Source organism: Arvicola amphibius, chromosome 2, assembly GCF_903992535.2.
Source record: "Arvicola amphibius chromosome 2, mArvAmp1.2, whole genome shotgun sequence".
Taxonomy (NCBI): domain Eukaryota; kingdom Metazoa; phylum Chordata; class Mammalia; order Rodentia; family Cricetidae; genus Arvicola; species Arvicola amphibius.
The window spans coordinates 133,548,052-133,560,810 of NC_052048.2; the positions used below are offsets into that span (position 1 = coordinate 133,548,052).

Here is a 12,759-nt window from a genome sequence, read left to right on the forward strand (position 1 = left end):
TCCTCCTGAGTTCTGAGGTTATGGGCAGATGCTAAAATACACGGCTCCTACTATTTCTGTCTAGTGTATATCAGACCTGTATCGTGTTAAGTACATCCCATATTGTTAGCAATCCAACTCTGAGCACTTCAACAACAGATCTGACCCGTGTCCTTAGTCTGCATCACAATGTCATACTCCTAATCACTGGTCAATCATGACTTCAGTAGTTTTCCACAAACAATTCACACCTGCACTCACATACCTATAATTCAAGCCCTTCCATTAACACAGCCTGTAATGACAGAATTTAAAAATATGACTAATACAAATATAATGTAAATAAATGAAGAAAAAGAAATACAATGTTGTACGAGTATTTTCCTTTTCAATGGCTCTCTCTCTCTCTCTCTCTCTCTCTCTCTCTCTGTGTGTGTGTGTGTGTGTGTGTAAGTGCAGGTACATGCTTTGCCAAAGTGCACATGTGTAGATCAGAGAATAACTTTGGGAATTGATTCTCTTCTGCCCTCATATGAGACAGGGGACTGAACTCAGATATGCATGTCTGGTGAATTTCAAGCCCTTCTCTCAAGAATTGATGGCAGGAAAGATGCCTCAGAAACAAACGCAGTAACAACTCAGTAGGTCTGGCCCATATTTCACACCACTTACACCTGACAGACATTTTTTTAAACAACACACAATTGCAAAAAACTATTCTCAGGCACATGTAAACCTTCTACCAGTAAGGACATATACTGAGAAATTAAAATACATTTAAAATGATACTAGAATATGGTAAACATTACTGGAATAAATTAAAAGACAGCACATAACATTTAGAAAAATTCCAAAGCTCCAAATGTTTAAAATTAACACATACTAAATAATTAGCAAAAACAGAATTTGAAAAAATTAAAACAGGTAATAAAAAATAATAATGAAAAACAAACAGTAACACGTTAAAAATTAACAGAGGGAGAGGATGATATTGCCTTAAACTCTTTAAACTAAAGCAATTTTTTAAGTTTTGCTCTTAAAAAATGAAAAACAAAAGCAAAAAAATATAAAACAACTAAAATGAGAAATCAATAAAAAAAATAAAACAATAGAGATTTTAACACAGCAGCAGTTAAAAAGATGAACAAGCCGTACTGCCCGCAGTCAGTGTGCTCAACTCTTCCTTTGACATGCCTGAAATGAACAAAGCAGACAGGCACCAGTGCTGGCATCCTCTACCGTCAGGTCCCTGGTCTAAAGCAGGGGCAAATAACTGGACTACTGTTTGTGGGCTAAGCAGGGCTCATCAATGCCTTTTACATTTTTCTAAATGGCTAGAGAAATCAGATCAATGTTTCATGGCACAAAAATGCATACAGCTGTTTTATTGCAGTAAGCTAAGCTTGCTGGGTACAGTCGGTTCATCTGCTTCTGTTCCCGGCTAATTTTGTACTTCACCAGCTGGGCTGAGTAGCTGCTGCACGGTCAGCAATGTCTGCTTCGTTACCATCTGGTCACTGATAGACCAAGATCACTGTCCCCGCTCTATACATAGTCTTCCTGCTCCTCTTTTACGCCTCTTTACTCACTGTTAATTATGTATACAATCTAAGAGTCAGTTCAAAACCTCAGAGGTATCCCTTTACTTCCTAAAAAGTATCTTAACAAAGTCTTCTAATATTGATCTATAAAGTGTTGAATATTCTCTCTCTCTCTCCTCCTTCCCTTCCTCCTCCCTCCCCCCTCCCCCCTCCCCTCCCCCTCTCTCTCTCTCTCTCTCTCTCTCTCTCTCTGTGTGTGTGTGTGTGTGTGTGTGTGTGTGTGTGTGTGTGTTTTTCCTTCATTTAGCAGCCAATTCCCCTGAATATCATTCATCAGGAAAATACCAAGAGTTCAGATGAATAAATGGGTGAGAGCTAAGAACATCATCTCTCCTGTAAAGAACAATTTTCTAGACTCATCAAAATCTGCTGCTGTATGCAGTATTCCAGCTGGATGAGCAGACTCCCCTAAGCCATGGTTAATAACTCCTTCTAATTCATTATTTAGGTTAGATAGGTAGGAACTGGGGTGCTACAAAAAATATAGTTTAGTTAACCAGAAGAAAGATACTGTGTGTTAAAGCTAGCATTTCTTTTCAAGTATCATGTAGTCATATCTTCCTATAAACCATAGGGACATTTTCCCACTAAGTTTCATCGTATAGAGATACCTCAGAAGCACAATTAATAAAAACTCAGAGAGAGAAATTGGGGTTCAACCTGAATAGCACTTAATAGACTGCCTTAGAAAAGTCATACATAACAATACCTGAACTTCTTTTGATATGTGAACTTTTATATATCCAATCTCATTCTCTTCTATCTAAATATCATCCTGTAAGTGTACTAAAGACATCTCCTTCAGTGGTATCCTAGTATAAATACTTTATTTCATTTTTTGTTGTTTTTTGTTTTTATTTATTCAAACATTTTCTTTTTTAATATTTATTATTATTATTACAAATTTTCACCTCGCTTCTTCTTCTGGAAAACACCAAATGGAGGATGACGCCGGTGCAGCGGGGAGGGGGGGGGGCGGGAGGACCCGGGGGGCCCAGGATTAGGAGGTCTTGGCGGCTTCTGCCACAGCGGTCTGAGGGGCCTTGGTCGAGGCCATGGCTGAGGCCAAGGCCGCGGGGCTCGCGGAGGTAAAGCTGAAGACAAGGAGTGGATTCCCGTCACCAAGCTGGGCCGCCGGGTTAAGGACATGAAAATCAAGTCCCTAGAGGAGATCTACCTGTTCTCCCTGCCCATTAAGGAGTCTGAGATTATTGAGTTTTTCCTGGGAGCTTCCCTAAAGGATGAGGTTCTGAAGATCATGCCTGTGCAGAAGCAGACTAGGGCAGGCCAGCGGACCAGGTTCAAGGCTTTCGTCGCTATTGGGGACTACAATGGTCATGTAGGTCTCGGTGTCAAGTGCTCCAAGGAGGTAGCCACTGCCATCCGAGGGGCCATCATCTTGGCCAAGCTTTCCATTGTCCCTGTGCGGAGAGGCTACTGGGGGAACAAGATTGGCAAGCTCCACACTGTTCCGTGCAAAGTGACAGGCTGCTGTGGTTCTGTGCTGGTGCGTCTCATCCCTGCAACCAGAGGCACTGGCATAGTCTCCGCTCCTGTGCCCAAGAAGCTACTGATGATGGCCGGCATTGATGACTGCTACACATCAACCAGGGGCTGCACTGCCACCCTGGGCAACTTTGCCAAGGCCACCTTTGATGCCATCTCTAAGACCTACAGCTACCTGACCCCTGACCTCTGGAAAGAGACTGTGTTCACCAAGTCTCCTTATCAGGAATTCACTGACCATCTTGTGAAAACTCACACCAGAGTCTCTGTTCAGAGGACCCAGGCTCCAGCTGTGGCCACCACATAAGGGTTTTTATACAAGGAAAATAAAATTGAATTAAGTCTGTTAAAAAAAATTTTCACCTCCTCCCCTCCTCCCATTTCCCTCCCCCTCCCCTCATTTCCCCTCCCTCTCCAGTCCAAAGAGCAGTCAGGGTTCCCTGCCCTGTGGGAAGTCCAAGGTCCTCCCCTCTTCCTCCAGGTCTAGGAAGGTGAAGATCCAAACAGACTGGGTTCACAAAAGCCATCACATGCAGTAGATTCAGAGCCCAATGCCATTGTCCTTGGTTTCTCAGTCAGCCCTCACTGTCAGCCACGTTCAGAGAGTCGGGTTTGATGACATGCTCCATCAGTCCCAGTCCAGCTGGCCTTGGTGAGTTCCCATTAGATCAGCCAAACCGTCACAGTGGGTGGGCACACCCCCAGGCCCTGACTTCCTTGCTCATGTTCTCTCTCCTTCTGCTCCTCATTTGGACCTTGGGAGCTCAGTCCAGTGCTCCAATGTGGGTCTCTGTCTCTATCTCCATTCAATGCCAGATGAAGGTTCTATGGTGATATGCAAGATAGATATTCATCAGAGTAGCTATAATATAGGGCCAGTTCAGGTGCCCTGTCCTCAGCTGCTCAAGGAGCAAGCTGGGGACATCTCCTTGGACACCTGGAAACCCCTCTAGAGTCCAGTCTCTTGCCAACCCTAAAATGGCTCCCTTAATTAAGATATATACTTCCCTGCTCCCATATCCACTCTTCCTCCATCCCCTGTCCCATTCCCCCAAGTTCTCCCCATCCTCCCCTTCTCACTTCTCTTTCCCCATCTCCCCATACCCCTATCCCACCCCCACCCCCAAGCTCTCCATTTTCGCCTGGAAAACTTGTCTACTTCCAATATCCAGGAGGATAACTACATGGTTTTTTTTTGGGCGGGGGTTCACCTTCCTATTTAGCTTCTCTAGGATCATGAATTATAGGCTCAATGTCCTTCATTTATGGCTAGAATCCACTAACGAGTGAGTATATACCATAGTCATCTTTTTGGGTCTGGGTTACCTCACTCAGAATGGTGTTCTCTATTTCCACCCATTTGCATGCAAAGTTCAAAATGTCATTGTTTTTTACCGCTGAGAAGTACTCTAATATGTACTTCTAATGTATTTCACACTTTCTTTATCCATTCTTCCATTGAGGGGCATCTAGGTTGATTCCAGGTTCCAGCTATTACAAATAATGTTGCTATGAACATAGCTGAACAAATGCTTTTGTAGTATGATAGAGTATCTCTTGGGTATATTCCCAGGAGGGCTATTGCTGGATCCTGGGGTAGGTTGATCCCAAATTTCCCGAGAAACCACCACACTGATTTCCAAAGTGGTTGCACAAGTTTGCATTCCCACCAGCAATGGATGAGTGTGCCCCTTACTCCACATCCTCTCCAGCAAAGGTTATCATTGGTGTTTTTGATTTTAGCCATTCTGATGGTATCTCAAAGTTGTTTTGATTTGCATTTCCCTGATTGCTAAGGAGGTTGAGCATGACCTTAAGTGTCTTTTGGCCATTGGAACTTCTTCAGTTGAGAATTCTCTGTTCAGATCAGTACCCCATTTTTTTAATTGGGTTAATTAGCATTTTAAAGTCTAGTTTCTTGAGTTCTTTATATATTTTGGAGATCAACCTTTGTCTGCTGCGGGGTTGGTGAAGATCTTCTCCCAATCAGTAGGTTGCCTTTTTGTCTTAATGACAGTGTCCTTTGCTTTACAGAAGCTTCTCAGTTTTAGGAGGTCCCATTTATTCAATGTTGCCCTTATAGTCTGTGCTACAGGGGTTATACATAGGAAGTGGTCTCCTGTGCCCATATATTGTAGACTATTTCCCACGTTCTCTTCTATCAGATTCAGAGTGTTCAGATTGATATTGAGATCTTTAATCCATTTGGACTTGAGTTTTGTGCATGGTGATAGATATGGTTCTATTTTCATTCTTCTACAGATTGACAACCAGTTATGCCAGCACCATTTGTTGAAGATGCTTTCTTTCTTCCATTGTATACTTTTAGCTCCTTTGTCAAAAATCAGGTGTTCATAGGTTTGTGGGTTAATATCCGGGTCTTCTATTTGATTCCATTGGTCGACTTCTCTGTTTTTATGCCAGTACCAAGCTGTTTTCCTTACTGTAGCTCTGTAATAGAGTTTGAAGTCAGGGATGGTAATGCCTCCAGAAGTTCCTTTATTGTATAAGATTGTTTTGGCTATCCCGGATTTTTTGTTTTTCAAAATGAAGGTGATTATTGTTCTCTCAAGCTCTGTGAAGAATTTTGTTGGGATTTTAATGGGGATTGCGTTGAACTTATAGATTGCCTTTGGTAGAATTGCCATTTTTACTATGTTGATCTTACCCATCCAAGAGCATGGGAGGTCTTTCCATTTTCTGGTGTCCTCTTCAATTTCTTTCTTCAATGCCTTAACATTCTTGTCAAATAGATCTTTCACTTCCTTGGTTAGAGTTACCCCAAAATACTTTATGCTATTTGTGGCTATTGTAAAAGGTGAAGTTTCTCTGAATTTCCTCTCTGCTTCTCTATCCTTTGTGTATAGGAGGGCTACTGATTTTTTTTTTTTTACTGATTTTTTTTTTTAGTTGATCTTATAGTCTGCCACTTCACTGAAGGTATTTACAGCTGTAGGAGTTCTTTGGTAGAGGTTTGGGGGTCACTAATGTACACTATCATATCATCTGCAAATAAAGAAAGTTTGACTTCTTCCTTTCCGATTTGAATCCCCTTGATCTCCTGATGTTGTCTTATTGCTGTTGTTAGAACTTCAAGAACTATATTGAAGGGATATGGTGAGAGTGGACAGCCTTGTCTTGTTCCTGAATTTAGTGGAATGGCTTTGAGTTTCTCTCCATTTAATTTGATATTAGCTGTTGGCTTGCTATATATTGCTTTTATTATATTTAGGTATGATCCTTGTATCCCTAACCTCTCCAAAACCTTTATCATAAAGGGGTGTTGAATTTTGTCAAATGCTTTTTCCGCATCTAATGAAATGATCATATGGTTTTTTTCTTTCAGTTTATTTATATGATGGATTACACTGATATATTTGTGTATGTTGAACCAGCCCTGCATCTCTGGGATGAAGCCTACTTGATCGTAATGGATAATTTTTTTAATGTGTTCTTGGATTCTGTTTGCTAGAATTTTATTGAGAATTTTTGCATGGATGTTCACGAGTGAGATTGGTCTGTAATTCTCTTTCTTGGTTGGGTCTTTGTGTGGTTTTGGAATCAGGGTGACTGTAGCTTCGTAAAAAGAGTTTGGCAATGACTCTTCTGTTTCTATTATGTGAAACACATTAAGGAGTATAGGTATCAGCTCTTCCTGGAAGTTCTGATAAAATTCTGCATTAAAACCACCAGGTCCTGGGCTTTTTTTGTTTGGGAGGTTTTTTATGACAGCTTCTATTTCCTCATGACTTATAGGTTTATTTAAATTGTTCACCTGGTCTTGATTTAATTTTGGTAAATGGTACTTATCTAAAAACAAGTCCATATCTTTTATTTTTTCCAACTTTGTGGCATATAAGCTTTTGTAGTAAGACCTAATGATTCTCTGGATTTCCTCAGTGTCTGTTGTTATGTCCCCCTTTTCATTTCTGATCTTGTTAATTTGCATATTCTCTCTCTGCCTTTTGATTAATTTGGATAAAGGTTTGTCAATCTTGTTGGCTTTCTCAAAGAACCAGCTCTTTGTTTCATTGATTCTTTGGATTGTTTTCTGTGTTTCTATTTTGTTGATTTCAGTCCTCAGTTTGATTATTTCCAGTCTTCTATTCCTCCTGGGTGCGTCTGCTTCTTTTTTTCTAGAACTTTCAGCTGTGCTATTGTCTCTAATGTGAGCTTTCTCCGTTTTCTTAATGTGGGCACTTAGAGCTAATGAACTTTCATCTTAGCACTGCTTTCATAGTATCCCATAGGTTTGGGTATGTTGTGTCTTTATTTTCGTTGAATTCAAGGAAGACTTTAATTTCTTTCTTTATTTCTTCCCTGACCCAGGGGTGGTTCAGTAGTTGACTGTTCAGCTTCCAAGAGTTTGTAGGCTTCCTGGGGGTAGAATTATTATTAAATTCTAACTTTATTCCATGGTGATCCGATAAGACACAGGTGGTTACTGATATTTTTTTGTATGTGTGGAAGTTTGCTTTGTTACCGAGTATGTGGTCAATTTTCGAGAAGGTTCCATGAGCTCCAGAGAAGAAGGTATATTCTTTCCTATTTGGGTGGAATGTTCTATAGATGTCTGTTAAGTCCATTTGATTCATTACCTCCATTAATTCTCTTATTTCTCTCTTAGGCTTCTGTCTGATTGACCTGTCCATTGGTGAGAGAGGAGTGTTTGTTTTCTCCATTGATAGTGAATGAAAGCTTAGCTGGGTATAGTAGTCTGGGCTTGCATCCATGGTCTCTTAGTTTCTGCAGTACATCTATCCAGGACCTTCTGGCTTTCATGGTTTCCATAGAGAAGTCAGGTGTAAGTCTGATAGGTTTACCTTTATAAGTTACTTGACCTTTTTCCTTTGTAGCTCTTAACTTTCTTTCTTTATTCTGTATATTTTGTGTTTTAATTATTATATGGCGAGGGGATGTTCTTTTTTTTGATCCAGTCTATTCGGTGTTATGTATGCTTCTTGAACCTTCATAGGAATATCTTTCTTTAGGTTAGAAAAGTTTTCTTCTATAATTTTATTGAATATATTTTCTGGGCCTTTGAGCTGTAATTTTTTTTTCTCCGTCATCTACCCCTATTATTCTTAGGTTTGGTCATTTTATTGTGTCCAGATTTCCTGAATGTTTTGTGATGAGAATTTGTTGGATTTGCTGTTTTCTTTTATCAGTGCATTTATTTTCTCTATGGTGTCTTCAGAATCTGAGATTCTTTCTTCTATCTCTTATATTCTGTTGGTTATACTTGTTTCTGTAGTCTCTGTTCATTTACCTAGATTTTCCATATCCAGCCGACCCTCAGTTTGTGTTTTCTTCATTGCAGTTTTCAAGTCTTGAACTGTTTCCATTATCTGTTTGATTGTTTTTTCTTGGTTTCCTAGGATATCATTTATGGATTTACTCATTTCTTCAAACTTTTTGTTATTCTTCTCATCCATTTCTTTAAGGGAGTTTTTCACCTCCTGTTTAAGGGACTCTATCACTTTCATAAAGCCAGTATTTTCTACTTCTTTTTGATTAGGGTGTTCGAGTCTTCCTGTTGTAAGTTCGCTGGATTCCAGTGTTTTCATGTTGTTTGTCAGATTGTTTGAGGGATTCTTGCATTGGCGCCTGCCCATCTCTTCCTCTGAATGCTCCCTGATGGATCTTCTGGTACAGGATCAGTTCCACTTGCTGGCCAGGGACCTCGTAGACAAAGGTCTATCTTGCCCTCTGATGGATCTTCTGGTACAGGATCAGAGCCCCTAGGTGGCCAGGGACTTCTCAGACAAAAGGAATACTTTATTTTTTTAAATGAAGCCCATCTTAGCTTAACTTTTGTTTTGTAAAAATCAAAATTTTATATATGCAAGACAAGTAAATGAACAGAACTCTCTAACATAAACAAGTGCTAGAAAAACAGTTCAGCAGTTAAAAGTACTAGATGTTCTTGCAGAGGACTCAGGTTCAAGTCTCAGCACCCACATAGTGGCTCAAAGCCATCTGTAGTTCCAGGTCCAGAGTATCCTAACACCCTCTTCTGGCTTCTACATGCACATGGTGCACATAAATTCAGGCAAATATTCATACACAAAACCCAAAATAAATGTTTAAAAACTTTAAAAAAAATTAAAAACACAATTAAATCAAGAACTAAATTTGTCCATAGTGGTTTTTCATATTCTCGAGCATTCTTTATTAAAACCTTGAACATGATTATTTGTTGTATAAACTAAACAAACTTAATTATATAAAATTTGCTACACATACACAAACACATGCACGGATGCACACAGTGGTTAAGTTGAATCACTGTAAAACAATACGTTAGGGAAGGCAAGGAAACATGGAAATATGGCTCATCAGTTAAGAGCATGTACTGCTCTTCCAGAGGACCCGAGTTAGGTTCTTAGCAGTCACATCATAGTTGACAACTACTTGTAACTCCAGCTTCTAGAGTATCCAACACCTTCACTCGTGTGTGTATACACACGTACAGAATTTAAAGTAATAAAAATAAACATAAAAAATAAAAAGCAACATGATGGTTTAGGAAGCCATGATGAGTTCTGGATCTGGGCCTCTGATTCACTAACTTTGTACTGTGCTAAGTTCATGGGCTAGAACTTTGGTAAACTAACTTTTCAGATGAGAACAGGTATAAGATTGGATGGGTAGTAAAGACAGTATGAATGGATCAAAGAAAAGTCATCACTACTATTATTAAATTTGAAAGCACATTATTTCGCTGACTTTTGAGTCTAAGGCCATATTAGTACTTGAAAAGGTCAAAGACTATATTGAAGAGATATGGAGAGAGTGGACAGCCTTGTCGTGTTCCTGAATTTAGTTGGATGGTTTTGAGTTTCTCTCCATTTAATTTGATGTTAGCTATCAGCTTGCTGTAAATAGCTTTTTATTATATTTAGGTATAAGCCTTGTATCCCTTATCTCTCCAAGACCTTTATCATAAAAGGGTGTTGAATTTTGTCAAGTGCTTTTTCAGCGTCTAATGAAATGATCATATGGTTTTTTTCTTTCAGTTTATTTATATGATGGTCCAAAAGACACTTAAGGTCATGCTCAACCTCCTTAGCGATCAGGGAAATGCAAATCAAAACAACATTGAGATACCATCTTACACCTGTCAGATTGGATAAAATCAAAAACACCAATGATAGCCTGTGCTGGAGAGGTTGTGGAGTAAGGGGTACACTCATCCATTGCTGGTGGGAATGCAAACTTGTGCAACCACTTTGGAAATCAGTGTGGTGGTTTCTCAGGAAATTTGGGATCAATCTACCCCAGGACCCAGCAATTCCACTTTTGGGAATATACCCAAGAGATGCTCTATCATATTACAAAAGCATTTGCTCAACTATGTTCATAGCAGCATTATTTGTAATAGCCAGAACCTGGAAACAACCTAGATGCCCTTCAGTGGAAGAATGGATAAAGAAAGTGTGGAATATATACATATTAGAGTACTACTCAGTGATAAAAAACAATGACATTTTGAATTTTGCATGCAAATGGATGGAAATAGAAAACACTATTCTGAGTGAGGTAGCCCAGACCCAAAAAGATGAACATGGGATGTACTCACTCATAATTGGTTTCTAGCCATAAATAAAGGACATCAAGCCTATAATTCATGATCCTAGAGAAGATAAATAAGAAGGTGAACCCAAAGAAAAACCTATAGTTATCCTCCTGGATATTGGAAGTAGACAAGATTGCCGGGCAAATATTGGGAACTTGGGGGTGGGGTGGGATGGGGGTAAGGGGAAAAGGGGAGAGCAAAGTGTGAAGGGGAGGATGGGGTTGGGGGAATGGGATGGTTGGGATATAGGAAGGGTGGATATGGGAGCAGGGAAGTATATATCTTAATTAAGGGAGCCATTTTAGGGTTGGCAAGAAACTTGACTCTAGAGTGGTTCCCAGGTTTCCGGGGAGAAGCCCCCAGCTAGTTCCTTGGGCAGCTGAGGAGAGGGAGCCGGAAATGGCCAGATCCTATAGCCATACTGATGAATATCTTGCATATCACCATAGAACCTTCATCTGGCGATGGATGGAGATAGAGACAGAGACCCACATTGGAGCACTGGACTGAGCTCCCAAGGTCCAAATGAGGAGCAGAAGGAGGGAGAACATGAGCAAGGAAGTCAGGACCGCGAGGGGTGCACGCACCCACAGAGATGGTGGAGCTGATCTAATAGGAGCTCACCAAGGCCAGCTGGACTGGGACTGAAAAAGCACGGGATAAAACCGGACTCCCTGAACATGGTGGACAATGAGGGCTGCTGAAAAGCAAAGGACAATGGCACTGGATTTTGATACTACTACATATACTGGCTTTGTGGGGGGAGGAGGGGGCTAGCCTGTTTGGATGCTCACCTTCCTAGACCTGGACTTCCCACAGGGCAGGGAACCCTTACTGCTCTTTGGACTGGAGAGGGAGGGGAAGGGGAGTGGGGGAAAGGGAGGGAAATGGGAGGCGGGGAGGAGGCAGGGAGGAGGCAGAAATTTTTAATAAAAAAAAATAATAATAACTATGGCAAGGTCATTAAAAAGAAAAAAGAAAAGGTCAAAGAACTTTAAACAGTTTGAAATATTATTTTTTTCAATTTCACATACATGTTTTTCAAGAAGGTTTAGCATCTAATTTTAAGTCTAAAACACACTCAAATGAATACTTGGCAAGAATAAATTCATAGAGAACTGCCACTTAGGATACAATTGGCTTATTGGAATGATGCTTAAGTTGACACAATTAAGCCATTCACAAGGAAAAAAAATTTATGAGAGAGTCTTGTTAAATGCTGACCATAGAAGTGTTTAAAATATATGTTTAAATTATTTTCAGGCTTAAATTCACTCAAATATAAGTGGCAAATAATATCAAATTCTTAGTCATAAATGAAAAGAGAGTACAAAACATCTATGCTTTCTTATTTGACCGTTTGGGATATACCACAAACTCTATGAAAGAAAAAAACTGCAAGTATAATTATTTTCTGGAACTACTAGCATCACATGTGTCAATAAATATACTTGTGACAAGTATATTTATTGACAAGTACTGATAAAAGAACTGACAAGAAAATTGATGGGTTTTCATTATTTGGCTATCTATTCTTTAAAAAAATGAAATCGTTCACAGGAACAGAGAAGAAATAAGAAAAGCAAGCAAGCAAGCAAACACCCCACAAACACTCACTAAGGGCACAGTCATGGCACAATATAGGGTAGAAGTGCAAAGGCCTGAGTTTGAGGCATATTTCCTCCCTTTCTCTCCCCCACCTCACTGTCTTCCACCCCTCTCCAAATTTGGCCTAACTCTTTGTGCTCTGGTAAACACCGACTTAAGGACGGGGTGTGTAGCTCAATCATATCACACTTGCTGATGACACTTTAAGATTCCAATACAAGTACCACGGAAGAGAAAACCAACTTATTAAGATTGGAGTATATGAGAAACGGCCACACTGATTTCCAAAGAGGTTGCACAAGTTTGCATTCCCACCAGCAATGGACGAATGTTCCCCTTACTCTACATCCTCTCCAGTATAAGCTATCATTAGTGTTTTTTATTTTAGCCATTCTGACAGGTATAAGATGGTATCTCAAAGTTGCTTGGATTTGCATTTCCCTGATAGTTAAGAAAGTTGAACATGTCCTTAAGTATCTTTTGACC

At 40.0% G+C, this 12,759-nt stretch overlaps 1 protein-coding gene and 1 pseudogene across 9 annotated transcripts in view; one reads left to right on the forward strand and one right to left on the reverse strand.

Annotated features, from left to right (window-relative positions):
- Ncoa1 (nuclear receptor coactivator 1) overlaps nt 1-12,759 on the reverse strand; it is a 236,686-nt gene that overhangs the window by 110,665 nt on the left and 113,262 nt on the right. The gene's annotated exons all lie outside the window — the stretch shown is intronic.
- On the forward strand, nt 2,519-3,393 carry LOC119806638 (annotated as a pseudogene).